We start from the raw sequence: 18,723 nt of genomic DNA, 5'->3' as shown, positions 1-18,723 counted from the left end.
ATGCCCAATTGTGCTACTGTAACAGCTTGTCCAAGTTTCTCACACTACCATTCTGACAAATATTAATGTGGCATCAAGCACATTTGAAGAAGAAATAACGGATGATGGATGTATAATGGGATAGAGGTACATGCAATTTGCTTTTGCCGACCACGACGAGGAAGTTCTAATCTCCTTTTCACATAAACTACAAACACTAAAGGTATGAGATAAGGGAAGAAGCTAACTTAGAATAAGACCAAAATTACATACGAGGGATACCAAAAATTAAATCGAAGCACGTGCCTGCACCATTCTCGGTTGTTTGTTGCTGGACCACATGGTTTTTTTCTATATTCGCAGATGTTTCACGTTGCTCTACTGGTAAATTATAATGTAAAAATGTGTAGTGAAGAAGTAGGAGGATAATAAGCCCAATAAGGTCGCCTAACACACAAAATATAGTTAGGCAAGTAAGGCAAGCAAGATAAAAATAAAAGCCTAGTTTAACAAATAATTGCTTAATATTCGCTATAAGGTTAGCTACCCAAGGCAAAAGTATCTTGCCACGATTTGATGCTCTGAAAATAAACAAATTTTACTGGCCTCTTACAAATGCAATGGATTATCGGCATAAAGATGTTTCTATCGGTGCATGAAAAGGAAACGGATATCTATACGTCCCTTGTTTTTCATTTGTGAGCAGACAGAGTAAAGCTCATAAAAGTAAAAAGGCTTTGACAGTAGATAGAGCTACACAAACACAAAAGAAATGGACAGGCTCAGGTTTGGCATTGGCTGCCAGAAGCGAACACTTTGCAGCCACTCCCTCTACGCTTATAAGCCAATGGACGTCGGTTTATTCATAGAATTAAATACAGTATAAATATATACATATATACACATATTTGATCGATTGCAATTCAGTGGTGTCTAATCGGCTGGATACTTTCATTCCGTGGTCAGTACCTTCTAGAATCTTTTCATATCGCTTTGTTCAGACCTCTTTGTGATCTCTTCAGATTTTTTTGTTAGCGAGGTGGAACTCTATTTCTTTCTCAAGCAATGGACTAATTATACAACTTTCGGTGTCTGACGTGGCGCCTTCAACAGGCGCACAACCAGACCCTCCGCTGCTTCGAAGCGCAACTTGTCATCGACACTGTACTCGTTGTGGCTACGGATGTGCTCTGCTCGATACGGTCGACCTTCTTCCTGCAGCAAATTCACAAATCCATTCTCGATAGACTAGCAAGAGACGTAATTTCCTGGCTCTCATACGCAAGCCAACATATGTCGCAGCCATGTAGGTACTTAAGTATATTAGTTCGTATCTACCTGTCCGGAAAATGGCATACCGAAATCAACCAACGTATGGTTTCGGTTAAGTCTGTGTGACGCCAACGACATATTGAGACTACCAAATCTCGGCTGAGTTTAGCACGACTGATCGTCATTTCTTTAGACCGGTCCGGAATAATGTGACTTCGTTGAGAGAAACCTTTAATCTTCTATCCATACTGCAACACCTGTATTACAGCCGCCCATCGAAAATTGGCCAGTTTATGCGCTCTGACGCAGAGAGAATGGTATATTCGACGGCGGCCATAAGGGTTAGCGAAGCCTCACTACGGCCTTCGAGCTTAACAATGCTGGCATACCAAGACTTCGAGGTTTGATTTCTTTTTCTTAAAAACCGCTATATCTACGAACAACTTAAATGAATTCGCTGTACTTTATTAAATTTAGCCGCTATGATAAAGTTCACATAAGTAGTGAATTCTGCAGTTCAGAAATACATTGAATTCGGTCTTGACCCCCCAGCTTTTCTAGCAGTGATCATCTAGGAGATACAAACAGTTCGAAAGTATTCCTGTAATGGCGAAAGAACCGCTTTGGCGATTCGGCTTCCATTGGAAGAAAATGGCCGTAGAGTTCTTCTTCGAAGCCGTTCCATGTAGTTGTACCCTACGAATGCGAGCTGAATCACATTCTGAAAGTCACTCGCAAGCAGTTGTGCCTTTGGTATAATCTGATCGGCCGTCATCCTCGACCAACCTTTTCCGCGGGACTTCGTCGAACACCAATTCCGGCGATGCTGCCCAATCATCCAGGCACTCGACGAATCGGCTCACCAACATATCCATATCGCCAGCCATTCAGCCCCTGCTACCAAAATGAAGTGAGCTGGGCTAGCTTTACCATTGGGTGGCAGGAGTGAGCACTCCGCAGCCACTCGCTCTATGCACACAGTCGTAGTCGTATTATATATAGCAGGGCAGATGCAAGCCAATAGAAATAATAAAGGACTGATATGTTCTTCGAACTTCCTATCGATACATTTTAATGAGCACTTGTTTTCACAGGCGGTTTGCCGACAAAAACAAGTGCTTGGTGACAAAACAAAAAAAGGCTGTTTGGTTCTCGTGATGTCGAAGTTCAAAGAGGTCCAAAGATTCGATCCGAAATTCTCTGACTAGAATATTTATTAGAAAAGAGATACAAGACGAGAAAGTGATTACTCCCATTTGTGTTGCTCTAACAGGGTTTGCCTCAGATGCGCCGTTACAAGAAAACAAATTTAGCGATGTTGCATGTGCGCAAAAAGAAGTGCATAACAAAACAATATCTTGAGTCAAATGGCCACATGGGCTTTAGTAACAGAACGTATGACTTGTTTAAATAAACTAATTTACTTTACACATTAGCTAATTTATTTGTGTATTTTATGTCGTTCAGCTCTTGAAGCCAACTGAACTCGCTAATCGAAGGCCAAGACAATATTTATTCTTAGCTTCTTTTCTTTTTTTCTGTTAACATCCGATTTGGCTTCCTGAAAAGGCATAGTGCCCAGGCTTACCAGGGCAGGAATTCGAATAAATTTATTCGAACACATCCAAAACGTTTTTCGGGATAGCGCCAAGCTACTGTGGATGACGATATTGCTAAGATAAAGCCAATTAATCAAACGATTGAGTTGGCCTAAAGCAACACTCGTAGTCCACATCTCTCAGCGATAAGCCTTTCCAAGGCAAGAGTCATTACTTGCAGGTAGGCATTTTTCTTTAGCGTGAAACGTCATTCTTTTTAGCATAACTCAATTCGACTTCGAACGACAGTTTAAATCGTATGTGGATAATTTAGGACTCCAGGTGAATACTCGCACAATAAACGCAATGAAAGTCATGAAGTCGTCTCGCAAAAGCAAATATACTAAGAGTGAGAAACGAAGTACTTACCTTACAATACAGTTTACGTGGTTTGGAATGATATTCTTATGCAATGAGCATTCTCTCTATATACCTCAAAGAATAAGAAAAGTAATAGTAGCAGCAACTTGAAAGGATGCAAAAAATTTACAAACCTTTACTGAAGATAGTGTTAAGAGTCTAATATCTTAGTTTAGTCTCCACTGCACCGCTTGGTGTATATATATATATATATATATATATAGATATTAAAGAGATTACTCCTATATGAAGCACACTCGAATAAACCGAGCCGGCTCGATCGTGCGGAACAAACCTACGTAACCTGCGCATCCCCAGTTTTGTAAAAATTGACTCGTGATAGCCCGCTGTTCGTGGAGGGTACCCGATAACGAGTGACCTAATCAAAGACGTTGACTAACATCAATCAATTATGGATTGCGGGCATTGAATTGCCGTCGACCTATACCCTTCCGTTTTTATGCAAATCGAACTTGGAAAGAAGCCGGCCATTCCAATCAGTACAACATAAACCTATATGCTATTTATAGCTTTACTTTTATATAGGTGAAGGGACAAACTATCGCAAGTTGAAAGACAACTGTTGATGTTTGCGATGTGGAAAATACGTATTATGGATGTTAATAATTACAAACCTATTATATCTACTTTGATGTCAATGATTTCTATATCATGTGACCCTAGCACAAAAAGAGATTCGAAATTCTAAGAGAGAATCCCGAGAATGAACTCGAACTTTTTCGAATGAAGTGTGGTTCACTAATGAAAATAGGGCTCAGAAACTTTTCCATTACCTTTCAGTGTCATTTGCACCTTGTCATCTCCCCATAGAAAAATCCAGTGCCAGTTGAACTCATGTCATGGTAGTTCATCTTGCACCAGTGTTGCTTAGGTTTTTCAGCAACACGTGATCTTTGATTGGCAGCTTGAATTTGGCTTGTTAACAGGATGAGACGAAACTGAAATGAGAATGAATGAGGTGGATCTAGAGCACTCGCCTTCTATTTTGTTTGTTTTCTCCTGTAATAGCTCGAGCGTTCATGTTGCCTTTTGTGTTTTGGCTTTCGTCTGTCGCCGCCGCCGATAAAGAGCAAACGAAAGAAAAAGAGTTTTTCTTTTGAACTGCTTCGATTAGCACCAGACGTGTAAGCTAATGTATAAACAAAAAGAAGGACGAAGGGGGAGGAAGTTGGATGCAACGAAAAACCTATCTATGAGAACAGTTAAGCTGTAGAGCGAGCCAAGTGGGACAATAGGACAAGACTAAGAGAGTATTTTTCCATCATGAGATGAACTAAGCTTCCTGGGCTGCCATTGCACTGTCGCCGCTTCAGTTCATATTATTCACGTCAGTTGAGAGTGAGTAACTCGCTTACTTATCAATCTTATCAGTTTGTGTGTATGCATAGTATTAGATCTAGGCTTGATTAGAATCGTCTTGTTCACTTGGCGCCCAGGTTTATTGATGTTTGTCGACACAGGCAAACAAATAAAGATCAAGCGCAGTCTCAACGTATAAAATTATTGCCAGGAAGCATCCTCAAGAGCGCCCATGTGCCTTGTTAGTCCAGATGTTGAAGATGAGCTAGCGCCTCAACCCGCTTTAGGAAACTTCGCGCAGATGTAAAGATGTTGATTAGACAGACTCGCTAGAGTGGAATTTATATGTAAGTGGCCTATGAGGAAATACGATAGAATAGGCTGAGAGCGAACAGGCTAGCGAATAGAGATCGGAAAGGGCGTAAAAGCACAGACGCATTACTCACTATATGTACAGATAGGTCATATAGGTGGGCACGCTGTCTATGAAGCCTACGAAGGGTATAGCAATGGAATAGAGAACACAAAAGCTGAAGGTTAGTGTTCAAGTGTCTACCTGAATAAACTAGAAGAGGATCGACAGCGTGCAAGCGCAAGTATGCACCCAGTACGAAGATTACATGCCGTTCAAAGAGTAGGTATCTACATAAAAACTACCTATCTTTGAGCAAAAGAAGTGAGCCGAACCGCGTTGGGTTTTCATAGGCTTGACTGCGCAAATCACGAAGTGGATAAGAATCGAAAGACACATGCCAGCTCTCACCGACGAATTAAATGTAGATCTCAGTAACAGAAAATCCTGACTAACTGGCTGACAAGAACGATAATTGGCTTGCAAACCTTTCGACTTTTTTTGATATATGGTGTGAAAGGTATTTCGTCCGGGTACTGTGGGTGTGTTACATATCACTAGAAAAGCCCATCTATAGTGTGCTTTGAAAACTTAAAGTACGCGTCAGATTAGCTAGTGGTATCGCTTTAGCATACATTTTTGCAGTTTTTTTCATTATGAAAAGCGTGCGTTTGCTTGTGCAATGCGTGATTATTTCTTGCCTTTTCTAAAATGCCTTATCGTCTTTTCTACGTCGTCGTCTTAAACGCACATCTTTTTGTGAGTCCTGTGAGATGCGCGTCAAGTATGTGTAGAACCATATAATAGTCCACTATGCAATCGGGCATGCCATACCTTGTGGTCTAGATTAATTTCTGTTATTTCTACAGCCTTAATGTCGCCTACACTATCTAAGGTACTTCACGAGGCGCTTCAGGGGCCTAGCACTCGTTATCGTGCCGCCGAGAGGTCGCCACGTCATCTAAAGTTATCTCCGCTCGTTTCTCGGTCAGGAAATCCAACGACACCGTCCTGGCCAAAACCAGCCTTGTCTACATTAGTCGGTTCTGTGTGCTTTAGCTAATAGTCAGATTCGCACATACGTCCTGTATATATCTTATCTTACGAAAGATGCAAACAATAGTAGGTTATTAACTCAGAAGTCGAAAATTCTCAATGAGGGCTATCAGACCTTTGTTTTGGCACAGCATGGCGAGTAGGATCTTAATTCGGCTAAATCTGTTATCAACAATATAAGGACGAATACAACTATGTGCTATATAACTAATAGGTCAAACTGTGACATTTATAGAGGATGACACATCGATTCCAGGTAAAGTACACCTTCTACGGTATCTCATACACCGATATATATATATATATATACGTACACGTATATATTATCCTAATTTGGTGACATTTTGTCGCACGTTTTACAACATGCAATGTATATACATTAGTGATGAGTCATTCAATCTGATGCAACAATGCACCGTGCATAATAACGCAGCTCGCTTCTTTCACTACTCTCGGTGCTTCCTGCAATAAAACTTTGGTGCGAAAGTACGGATCATGATAGTAGTTGTAAATCTGCCAGAGCTTAAGCTCCAGTTCTTACGAACTGGGCTTCTAGCCCACATAATTTGGTTGCTACTACTATGAATAACGATATATATATATATATATCGTTATTCATAGTAGTAGCATCGCGTGCATGCTATGCGCCCATATAAAAGACTGGCAACCGTGCTGCTTGTATGTATGTAATTCAGGGTCATTTTCGTTTCTTACTGTCTGTCTTTCCCATCTCTTTTATAACCATATGGAACTAACCTGGGAGTATGTAAGTCCGTGATCACCCTAACTCTAGTCGAGTCTCATCGGAAATATGCATGGCAAATTGTTTTACAACATATCCGTAGAGAAGTTTGATCAGACAACATTAACTGTACGAATGATATTGAACATCCGCATTCTTCCAAATTGAGAAATTCAGTAATAAAGATTGCGGGACAGGGTAAGCACTCCCGTAAGCATGTCGTTAGTAGTAAAATTTTACTATTTTTCCTATCTCAGGGCACTCTTTAAACCTTTTTACATCACTGGATCATATACATATGCATGTATACATATGTTGTATCATAGTATCAGTTCCTTTTGCTTGCGCCACTGCCAGTGGCCTGAAATACATTTTACTAATGTAAAATGATTACTAAAACGAAGCTATTGAAATAAAATATCGTGCGTATATAAGTGTACAGGCGCATGTATGCGCGTATCGCCGCACGTGTGTGAAGTCATGAAGCAACATTGTTGCTGCATAGACACACACATAGATATAAACGTATTCATTACACGAGTACTGGTTACTGAACGCGTATGCGTTTTCGTTGAAGACGTATAGGTAACAAATGTTTACAACCTTTCTGTTTTCTTTTCTGCCTGTGGAAAGCGGTGAAGATTGTCGCAGTATCTTCCATCGTCCTGGCGACTCTCAATCTGAATGGCACCAGCTTCCCAGAATGCCCTTCCCTTTAGTGACATTATGGTGGCAGAACCGCTAGGATCAGTAAGTCGCCGGTCGCCTTTGGGGGGACGTTGTCATCCCCGAACAAGCGCTCTATTTCTTTGCCAAATGCTCAGTTTCTAGTCGCGTTGTTATCATGAAATCTCACCCAAAGAGATGCATTCTGTCTGTGGAGATTCTGTTTGCCAAAAAGTCCCGGATGTGCCTTTGCTGGTGCTGCACTCAGAAACTAGAATAATGTTGCAATTGTTTGGTTAATTTTAAATGTTATTTTACAAATTATAGTAAGTTATCAACATAAGCATATTTCTATGCTTCTCGGTGACCATAAAGACTAGAATAAATAGCTGACATCAGCTGCCGGTGGCCCTGCATATATAAATGAAAGCACACTGTCTTAACCACTATGAAAAAATTGGATGAAGCACTTTCTAATCAATTCCTGCGATTTACCAGACTCTGCCATAGTATTATCTATCCTTATGCGCCGTTTTTGTCGCTCCAGTTGTAAAATGCTCCATGTGTATAAAAATCTAGTTTGAAACTATTTTTATATTTGAGAATAAACTGATTTATAAATATGTATAGATATAGGCAAATATATTGTATGCTTTCAGCGCTTGAGATGCAAATGTAACCGATATACTGACTTAACATATATTGTTTTAATTCGCAACAAAAAAGGCCACAGCGGCCGATGACAACACACTACTCTAAAACAGACTCACTTTAGTTTGAAAAAATTATTTAGGAATAAATGAAAAGTGTGTAAATAATTATTAGCATGGACACGTTTCATAGGTATTTCGGCACGCTCAGTTCTGACGGCAAAGAAAGATATCGTTACCGAAAATTTCCGAAATACTTCGTTAAGAAACACGAATTGAACTTAATTAAATCACAGGAATATGTATTGGATCAGAGATGAGGAGAATGAACAATAAATCGCCACTTGCGCGAGAGCCGGATTTAAAAATATCAGTTCGATATGCTCGAATGTCTCTTCTACTAAAAACAAATTGCTAGCGACTAAAAGTTATTCTCTTTTCGGAAATAAATCTAGGATGTCGTCCAGGTGATGCCTACTATAACTCCTATTTTGAGATTAAGGATGCAACCTCTCAATTTCATAATATAAATATGCTAAGAATGCGTAATACTACTGTAAGACTAGCAATGCGACGACCCTGAACAGTACACAATATTATTAGATCGCTTGAAAAAGTAACGGCTCTCTTTCTTTATTACTTCACTTTTTTAATTTGTTCATTTTCATGTTACACACCATTAGAAAGCCTTAAGGGTTTTCTTCTTTTGCGAGTTACCATCGCCATCATTTTGTCCTGTCTGAAATATTCATTTTGGATATCTTCTGCAATATTTTGGCACCGTTGAAAAGCTAGTTTTAAAGAGTCACCCCTTCCTCATCAGCTTTTCCCAAACTTTTTCCTGATTTCTCTTATTTGAAGAAGACAAAATTTTGCAGTAGTATATACTAACGCTTGGCCATAATGCGTAGACGTTGCAATATGATCGTAAAGGGCTCAGGTTAACGAATAAATCCGAACCTGGTAGATCAGGATATAGCATACTATGGATAGACAGAATATTTTTTGTGTTTAATATGGAACAGATTCATTGTGGGAATTGACGGCAGTCCATAAGTTTTAGTTGTTATTAATTTCTGTAAGAAAATTATTCCATAAAAACCCCGCTAATATCACTACCAACCTACCTTTAGGTTTCTGCCTTAGCCTGCGTCAGTTTGTTGTCCAGATGCTCTAATGCAAAAGAATATCCTGATATTTCTTAAGTTACTCCTACGGTATCTTTAATCTTTTTGGAATCATTATCAAGAATCATTTAGAACCTAATGAAGTACTAGGCCCTGAACAATTTTGAATAATAACAATATTATGACAGTATTATTTAAACTCAAGTGCTTTCTGCACCGCCACATGACCCTATCCATAATTATGTAAAGCTGTCATACCTGATTTACATCATGTGTGTCATGTCGAGTTGTCAAGCATGTACTGACTCACCTGACAACCTGATAAAGGTGAGTAAGTATTTTGGCCGTTAGTATTTTTTATTTTCGCTTATAATTCCAGTCGACTTCACGCAACGAAGAAAACAGTACGCAGCGTAAATTATGTAAAGCTTAAATTTGCAAAGAATATTAAACGGATTGCGAAATTTGTCACACAGTGTTTCTCAAAAATATTTTACATGGTCCACCTATTCGAAAGAAGGTTTCGCCTGGCTGATCAAGCAGAAACGAATTGCTTACGATGAAAAGTAAATTTCTCAAATAGGTACTCAATGCACATTACAATTCTATTAGCGCTTTCCTAATCGGTGCACACTAACCAATAAGCGCTGTCATCGAAGACAAACACTAAAATTCCAAATGACTAAGTGTCAATTCCGATATTCACCTATTAAATCACAATAACTTCATCCACCGACGTACATACAAAGAAATGTCACGTTAACATATACCTTGTTATGCTATCTATAGTCTATTTTTTTGCTCAGTGTAGTCCACAACTCAAATCGCAACCGAAAGGTAAGATGCTAACAAAAATCTTTAAAAGCTACACTATAGCAGTGTGACAACACGAAATTAAATAAACTTAAAATTGGCAAGTTCACGTTAGGCAACTTCCCTTCCAACAGTCTGCTTAACAGTTCAGCCACTAACAGAACGAAAACTTTTGAGAAATTAAATAAGATCCACTCTGAGGTCTTGCAACGAAAGACGGAAGGTTTTTATTACCAAAGACTTCTAAACAATCGGAATAGAAATAGTTTATAAACTGTAGAGTCAAGCGCAAGGAATGACGCGTACATGTTATAAGTATAGTTTAGAGCATTCATAGGAGCGTAAGCCATTGTATAGCCCACTGAAAATTATACACATCTATACGTTTTGAGTTTTACGTGCGGTATTACCGTTAGGCATTCCATAAGACGGCTGGCTCTTAGCACGAAACGAATTCAATCTAGGCCCGAATTTGGACAGAGGCCACAACGTGTCCCTAAGATAAGCACGCAAATACGTTTCACACTTGTCGTTTACATATATATAACAAATAAGATTGAAGCACACAGCTATTATAAAAACGTCCAGTATGTGTTAAAAATAGGTTGGGATACTGTACCTAAAATCTACAAAAAATCGTCGTTTATGCATAACTAGTTTAAAAAATTACGGACATTTTAATGGACGAATATGTACTCAGAAAAGTAGAATATGGCACATATATTGACACGGACTTAGCATGTCTGGATTTATTTTATGTCAGTTGATGCGCAACTACCAGTCGAAAATATACAGTTGGATTAATCAAACAATAGAAAATACATACGACAATAGTACATCGAATTTGATAATATTCGTTGCTAAACATATTCATAAATACTAGTTAAAAAAAAAATGCAGCAATAAATTTCCAGCACCCTATGGAATTTTAATTTTTTGCGGTTTTACAAATTTACAAAGTTGATCATCATCATTAGTTGCTACGGGAATGCTGCATTGTGTATTTCTCATGAGCCTGACCTCAGTCTGAGACTCGCGGATCTACTTTATGGGACATCCATTTTTTACTTAGTACTCCAATCAGAAATCGTGGTTCATTTAGAGCGTTTTTACTTAAACGTAACCTACAAGGGAACAGAGCTTGACAATATATGATATTTATACCTTATATGCGATATGAACCACTCAAATAGTTTTAATGAAGCAAATGCGTATTTCTATTTTTGGATGCTCTCCGGTATTTGCGGCCGCTACAGTGTGGCCGTACTAACCTGTACGCTCATGAGGCAGCATCAGCAGTTTTTAGTAGCTATACATACATGTATAATATAAATTAATACAGAACCTAAACATCGACTAGATATAAGAACACAAACTAAATTTACAACAACAACAACATCCTTTTTCTTCCTGTTTCGTTCCCCTGTCACTAGGTGTGCCGGTATCTGTAACAAAAAATCACAGCCAATTTCAAAAAGGCATGTCCGTTATATCAAGAAAACCTTTTTTTTTGTTGCACCGTGAAGTCACCGTAGCTTGTTTTTATGTAAAGGCAGACATAACGCAACATTACTAATAATGCTGATAATCATCACTGCGGCGATGCCTCGTGTCTGATTATTATCAAATAGAAGAGAAGATGCAAATATTGTTAGGTACTAATAAACTGCTATATATATGGACATAATTATTTAATTTATTGTTGAAATCGAAATAAATATTAAGCCTTTAAATGCGTTTTTACCTTTTACAGGACCTATATCCTCATTAACGAAGCAATAGGAAATCAATTTTTTCTCCGTCCAAAGCATATAATATCCTTGCATAAGTTATTAAGATTTCTTAAATATTTAGTGTTAGGCCCTCATCTATTTATTGAGCATGTCATAGTTTTCGGTTTTCTTGTACATACTTCCACACTAGGAATGCTTGAATTGACTCTACATAAAAAGTAGCTAATATTTTAGGTATGATTAATGACTTCGAAGGAAACAGGGGTGTAAAATGCATATTCTGTTTAAATTAGTGTGTTTTAAAGCCGAATGGACCTCATTTGAAGGTCCCTTGTTATTATGCTTTAAATTCATTTGTTCTTTCATTTTTAAGGAGCTCTGGAAAGGGCTGTTTAGCTTGCTTTAGTGTTTTCTCTGTGATATTTTTTTGTTGAATCAGCTGACTCTGTTGCTGTTGGAACGAAGTTGTCAAGCATTGGGTGTTCGACTTCTATCCTTTCAATTCCAGGTCGTATATATGTAAATTACTGCGGCTATGTATTTTTAAAGTTATGGGTAAATGAGTTTTTACTATATGCGTAAATTTTATCGTAAAACGTTACGAAAGAAAATATTTTTAGTTTCATTGCTCTTTTTGAGGAAGCCTTTACATTTTGGAATTATTAGATGCGACTGAGGGCAACGTATTCTTGATCGCGACTTAATACTAGATCTTCGAAAAAGATGAAGGCGTCTTTCATTGTCTGTTTATGCTTTGTGAATTGTCAAAGCATGGTTGTACTGGAAGCGTCGCCGTAACGGAACTTCATTCTTCTCTGAAGGATTAAGAGTAATCCTCAAAAATAAGACGATGTGGTCTCTGAATATACCTTGATAATTTTTGCGGTAATAAAATGACTGTATAGATCATGAACGATCATCTTTGTGCTGTTGTAGAGTCTAGGAGAGTTTAGGTTTTTTGTTAGAACTTTCTTTGAGTTGTATCTTACGAGACGGCAGTCCAGATACGTTAAGGCTGTCAGAGAACTCTGTAGGGAAACGTGTCGTATAAGCAACTTCTATTTCTTGATTGAACAGATCATATTCTTTAAGATTTCCTATGAATCGTTTAATGCTAGTGAAGGCTCCATTCCAGAAGATTTAAAAAATCCAGAGAATTTTTGAATGATGTTGGTAGTTAGGTGAGGTCTATATATTGTGCAATAGACTCCTGCTTTTACATAAGGTTTTTCAGGCAGTGTAACTGTATTAGTGGCATTTTTTGGTTTGTTCTTAAACAATAACTGCTAGAAGGCACCGGAAACCTAAGCACACGGTTAAAATTCCTCCAAAGGTTTATATGTATTGCATATATCACACAGCGTCCAATTAATGGTTTCGAAGGCTTTTTGTTCAGTCATAGAATACCATAAATGCCACCTTTCAAAGTAGATATGCAATTTTAGAATGGTTAGGTGCATCCTCTTTGACGTGAATGGGAATATCGAATTGGAAGGTCGCAGTTTTTTTTTCAAGTTATCAAGGTTGTTGCGACTCCTGATGATATTACTGGAATGGCCTCTTTTCCACACCTCTTCACTGTTGTCAAGATCAGATCGGTAACGAACTTTTTACCTGCCCCTCCTGGAACGCTAGTGAAAATCGTTTAGCCGTTGTTTTTGTTTAAACGATCGCGAAAATCTTTGCAGATTTTTTTCTGCGTAATACGGCTAGTTATTAAGCCATAATTTTGATGTATATAGGAACTGATAGTTTTTTTTTTAATAGAGTTTAAATACAATTTTTCAGGTTACGCGCACTAAGCAGTTTTCACACTAATCATGTATCAGCGCGGACGATGCTAATTGCCGCCTTATAAACGCTGGTGCAGCGTCATTTTCAAACATGAGTAATAAAAAAGAGGTTGCTGCCGACAATTAACTAAATGAAAATTATGCTACATGAAAAAGCAGACCTTTTCTTTGGATGCGAAAGTATTTGGTCGATCGGTTTTATCTTCTGGTTAAGCCGCTCACAGAAGAATCAGCTCAATTCAACCATTTTGAGGGGTCATTTCGGATCCAACAAACTAACACAGACCATTACTAGTATAGTAGGGAATATGGGTAGGCTTGCTAAACGAGCAATGCGGTCGGACGTTCTTTTTGTATTGCGTTATTTTGTTTACCCACTGCTATTGCAAATAGCCTTTGATCACCAAAATTTATTCTAAACATTTATAAGTTTCAAATATTGTAATACTTCATAATTTTGCGTACGTGCCGGCATCACAAATTCTATTTATTGATTTCAGGATTACCACGTTAGTTCAACTGGCGTACTTTCATATAGAGAGACAACCAACTTCTTTTTACAAGAGTTCGTTCTGCTACGTCAAGAATGGTGCTTTGCCAGTAATAAATTTCATATGTCCTTATTCAGTGTCTTTTATCCTTTTTTACTCGCCTTACCACGGTTTATTTTTTAGCTGTACAAAATTATTCCAAGAAAGGCAAACCAAAGCGGAATATGTATTTGCTCACGCTAGCCGTCGACACCAACAAAACTTATCTGCTATGATTGCGATTACCTGGGTTTTGGAGGTATTATCTCGCCGTTCGTATGACGTCATCGATCGCAGTATTCTTAGAGGGTGGCTCTAAAAAGGTCCGATTTGATATCCATTCGGTATAAAGCTATGCCAATGCCGCGTCACTATCGTCTAACTAACCCCGATACCGATTTTAATATATTATATGCCTAAGGTAAAATGATATTCACCCACATAAAGCGCCTCGCAATATCTAAGCTCGAATAGTTTTGAGAGTCCAACACGAAAGATTGAGATTTTGTCATAGATGGATAAGCTTCAGTGTGTAACGCTCGCGAAGTATATATCAATCCAGATATTGCTGAATGCGGAAATTCCTGATGGGGATTTCAGATATATTTATATATATTTCTGGTTTCACTACCTGCATATGGCATAATATATGGCACAATGGAGATTTATTACAGCTAATTTTTTGGAATTATGTTACATCGTCAAGGTGTGCTTTTGTGACATAAGAATGCAGGTCTTCAACACGCTATAAATACAAAATTTACTTGAATGTTATTTAAGTGGTATGTTTAAAATAAAACCAGTACATTAATTGCATCGCTTATATGTATGCGCACTATGGTGTAATAATAACGAAAGTAATCATAATTGTGTACTACTATTATTGTTATTAAAGTAATAGGGTTGTTTATGCTATGCAGATCTGCCTGCGTCAGTTAATATTATTTTCGCAAAATTGTAACTCGGAAAAATGATTCGAGGCTGCTTCTTGTCCTACCGCTTGCAGATCTATAAATGATTTTCTCCTGCATTTTTGGGCTTTGGTCAGTTATTATTTGAATTTATCCTGCGGCACTGTTGCTGTGGAAACAACGGGACTAACGGGCCAGCTGTCCCTCGATAAAGAGCGCTGTTGTATTGACTGCCATTTCGCGTCACCTAGCAATTCACGCCTTTCCGGGAAGCTCGACTTCGTCGTGCGATGGAGCCACCATCGCTGCTATGGGTTGATTTTGGCATACTCTTCTGCTCTGTGGCGCTCTCCATATTTAGTTTTCCACGAATCGCATGCCCTCAATTCCGGCCTTTTCGCTATCTCCCTTTATTCCCCCCTGTCCAGGCCAACTTCCCTACCCCGTTAACATCTCCCGTCCCCTTGATGCGCTTTGATGCGTAGCTAGCCCTGCCCTTACCATTTCTGGTTGAAGTGGCCCTTGCGTAGACGACCTGCCAGGCCGGCTGGGACTGTTCGTGGAAGCGGCAGGTTGCTGTTGTGGTCCGCCGAGCTATATCCAGGCCCAGCTATTTTGGGCTAAGGAGTATAGCACGTATACAAATTTAGCTAACTCGCGACCTCGTGCACCACAAATGCAACAGGTGGTGCACACTTACCACGTGTTTTTGCAGCACCAGAAAAAGCTAGCGGCACTGGAAATGGTGCACTTGGTACGGAGCGGAACCATGTATCATATGCATTTACTACCGCGCTCTGAAATTTGTCAGGAAGCGGAGTGAAAGTTATTAGGATTGGGTCAATCCTGGTACAATCCATATTCTTATTAGAAAAACTGCAAGTCATACTTTGTGCTTACCCAAGAATATACGCAATCGAGAAAATGAATTTCCTGCTCTTAGGCGAAAAATTGTCGTAGTTGGGTGAGGGCTTCCTTCTGGGTGAAAACCAAATGGGCTTTGGAACTATATTAGAGTCAAAACCAAAATAAATTTCTGCAGCATGCAAAGATACCAGCATCCAAAAACCAACTAGAGACATAACAAACAGGGAACGTAATTTACTAACGTGACTGATAGTTTTATTCTGACAATTAACATTTATGGCTACAAAAGGGTTCCGTATTCTAAACTCCTTAACCAGCTAGATTAGAAGTATTTTTAACTGCAGCAGCGATTCACATTAAATGGCCTGAAGGCAACTGGCAATACTGAACAACCTTTGTTATTTATATGCGCCTAATCGACTTTGTGTAGGATACAAGCTTTACAAGGTTTTGATGAGTTTGCAGACAGAGAGGGTCTCACAATGAAGAAACATCGATATCAGATAAAGCCTAGATGCCTTTTCCGACTCTATCCAAGTAACTCTACTGGTCCAAGCCAAGGGGCGATGAACGTGTAATCAGTCTAATAGGACAGCCCGAGCTATGCTTCTTTGTTAGTGCTTTGCGTTGTTTAAACCACTGTGAACCAGAGTTGCGGCTAAATTTCAGCCGAATAAAAACTGCATTTTTCGTGCTTGAAAGCTCGCTCTTCAGTACACGTACATTTACTCGCATATTAGACGTTTCAATAAGACGTATCCACTAGTGTCATTTAGCTGAGTTTATAGCAAGAATGTATTTTACCGGTTCGAGATAGCATATTTAATCTCCAATAGAACGGAGGCCCTGTACATTCTCATTATTAAGGGCAATTTTTGATAAAAATCTTCTAAATAGGTGAGACCACGACGTCTCATAGAATACCGTGCCCGCTTCTAAAGTTAACGCTATTAGACTTTGTTTTGCGGTAATATTCTAAGGATAAAATCTACATCAGGAAACCAACGAAGCCAGAGAATTTGAATGTTGTAATTAGCGAAAGATGCGCCAGAACACTAAATGAAATGTTTGTTGAACCTAGTAAACCAATAACCCACCGCTACCAGCAAAGGACTGACCAGAATAATGACCATTCGTAAGACGTCTGTGGCAAGAGAAGAAATTATGCATTTTATATTGATTATTCTACAATTTAAATATGAATTATATGTAAAGAAATATTAAAGTATTAATTATTTAAGCTCCGTATGCATTTCTGGGGATACATTACATGCTATATATGTTAATAATTGTTCAATAGTAGCTTTAAGTGAAGCGACATTGATGCATATAGACTCATATTAAATACGGAATTTATATACACTTGCTTAGTTTAACATGTATTAAGTATTTTTGAAATAGACAATATAAAAGCATTTTTGAAATAGATTACACAAATGAAATACAAAGCACAGAGCGCTACAGTCGTGGTGTCTGCGCCAGACTACTTAAAAAAGCCTCGGACGTGAGCCCATATGGTGTCGGCTATACATACCCCCGTACCGGACACAGGTGCAGCTTTCACTTGACTTATGGTTCGATTCATTAGGACATATATCTTGGTAAAAATCATATACTGCGTAATTAACTACCAAATGTTCTTTCTATGCTGTTCCTTTTAGGTTCCGTTCTCCATGGCACCAGTGGCAAAGAATTTTGGCTTTATAAATCATTAACAAATAGCGGGTCCAGCGCTGCGTTGGCAAAAGCAGGCTTTACCCGGCCCAGCCTACATAAGTGAGCTGTGCTGAGGTTCTCCCAGATGACTTTGGAGACATATGAGGCCACTGGTACAAGCTTGATATCGATGGGGCATATTACTCTGTTCAGGGTATTCTGTACCGAAGCGCTCACCACTAATATTTTTCTGCCACGCTCTGACATATATATCACTGTAGCAAGTTCTGAGCCAAGATAGAGTCAGCGCTAGAAAACAAAAATGCTTTACGTATTCTAAAGGCGAGGAGTGCAACCGTATTTAACTTGTTGCTAGTGCCCTGCTTCTCGGACCTATGGCTCTTGTCTTGTCCAGGTTGATTTTTGGGCATCCGTTATGTACTGTTGGAGGCGTCCCAGTGTCTGCTGAATCCAAAAATAACTTGTCCTGTAAATTGCGAGATCGTCGGTGCACAATAAAATATTCGCTATCACGGACCCACGCTTTCCGATTATGCTTCTCGGGAGATCGTTTAGGAAGACTGAAAAAAGTAAAAGGCTGGGGTTGTAGCCTTAAATCACTCCTATCGGCTAATGGAACGGGTCCAGTTCCGGCACGCCATTTTGTATCGTAATGGGATTTTCCTGCAGAATCAAAGCGATAAGCTGAGTGAGCTTATTTGAGTTATCTGCTTCGGTGAGTTTGAACGAAATCTGGTCCCTCGCTGCTTCGTGGAATTCCGCTTTGACATCGTCAAATACAGTATAGATAAATGTTTAGTGCACTTGCTGCTTGTAACGGATCTTAGCAAGCAAGATTTGGTTAGGTTATTTCTCCTCTACGGAATCCGTGTTTTTCATCCGGGATCATGCCTCAAGCTTCTAAAAAAGTGGGGAGACGAGTAAAGTGTGCGGCTAAGAGTACTTTGTAGCAGCAGTTTTTTGCGATTTTTGACGAACTCGATTCTTAAAAATTGCTTTTTTTGAAGGCAACGGTAAGAACTATCTTTTGCCTGGTGTTCTACCATCATGCATTGTACAGGGCAACCAATATGGAGCTAACATTATTGCCTCCATGAAGTACCTGATCCGGGCCGGTTTCCTTGTTTGTTAGTTTGTTGGTTGTGAACTTGAGCCACTGGACCGCTGCTGGTACCTCACCGACTGTAACGTCAATGGCTTTTGAAGCGCTCATATAGTTTGTCTGTTTGTTCTGGACTGCACTATACCACAACGGCCCTCTCGGCGCGGTGTCTGTG

General features: G+C 39.1%; 1 protein-coding gene across 4 annotated transcripts in view; it reads right to left on the bottom strand.

Annotated features, from left to right (window-relative positions):
* Positions 1 to 10,628: 10,628 nt before the first annotated feature.
* Positions 10,629 to 18,723, bottom strand: part of LOC111248321 (cytokine-inducible SH2-containing protein-like) — an 87,980-nt gene continuing 79,885 nt past the window's right edge. For 2 of the 4 annotated variants that reach the window (XR_015325354.1, XR_015325360.1), the window contains 2 exons: positions 15,404 to 15,699; positions 10,629 to 11,380 (listed from right to left, as the gene is read on the bottom strand). The gene's annotated coding sequence lies outside the window, so the exon portion shown is untranslated. The remainder of the gene's footprint in view (positions 11,381 to 15,403; positions 15,700 to 18,723) is intronic. The other 2 variants (XR_015325357.1, XR_015325351.1) reach the window with 2 other exon arrangements.

Source organism: Varroa destructor, unplaced genomic scaffold, assembly GCF_002443255.2.
Source record: "Varroa destructor unplaced genomic scaffold, Vdes_3.0 BEIS01000003.1, whole genome shotgun sequence".
Lineage (NCBI taxonomy): Eukaryota > Metazoa > Arthropoda > Arachnida > Mesostigmata > Varroidae > Varroa > Varroa destructor.
The sequence above is the reverse complement of the archived record's forward strand: the minus strand, read 5'-3'. Positions and strand labels throughout refer to the sequence as shown.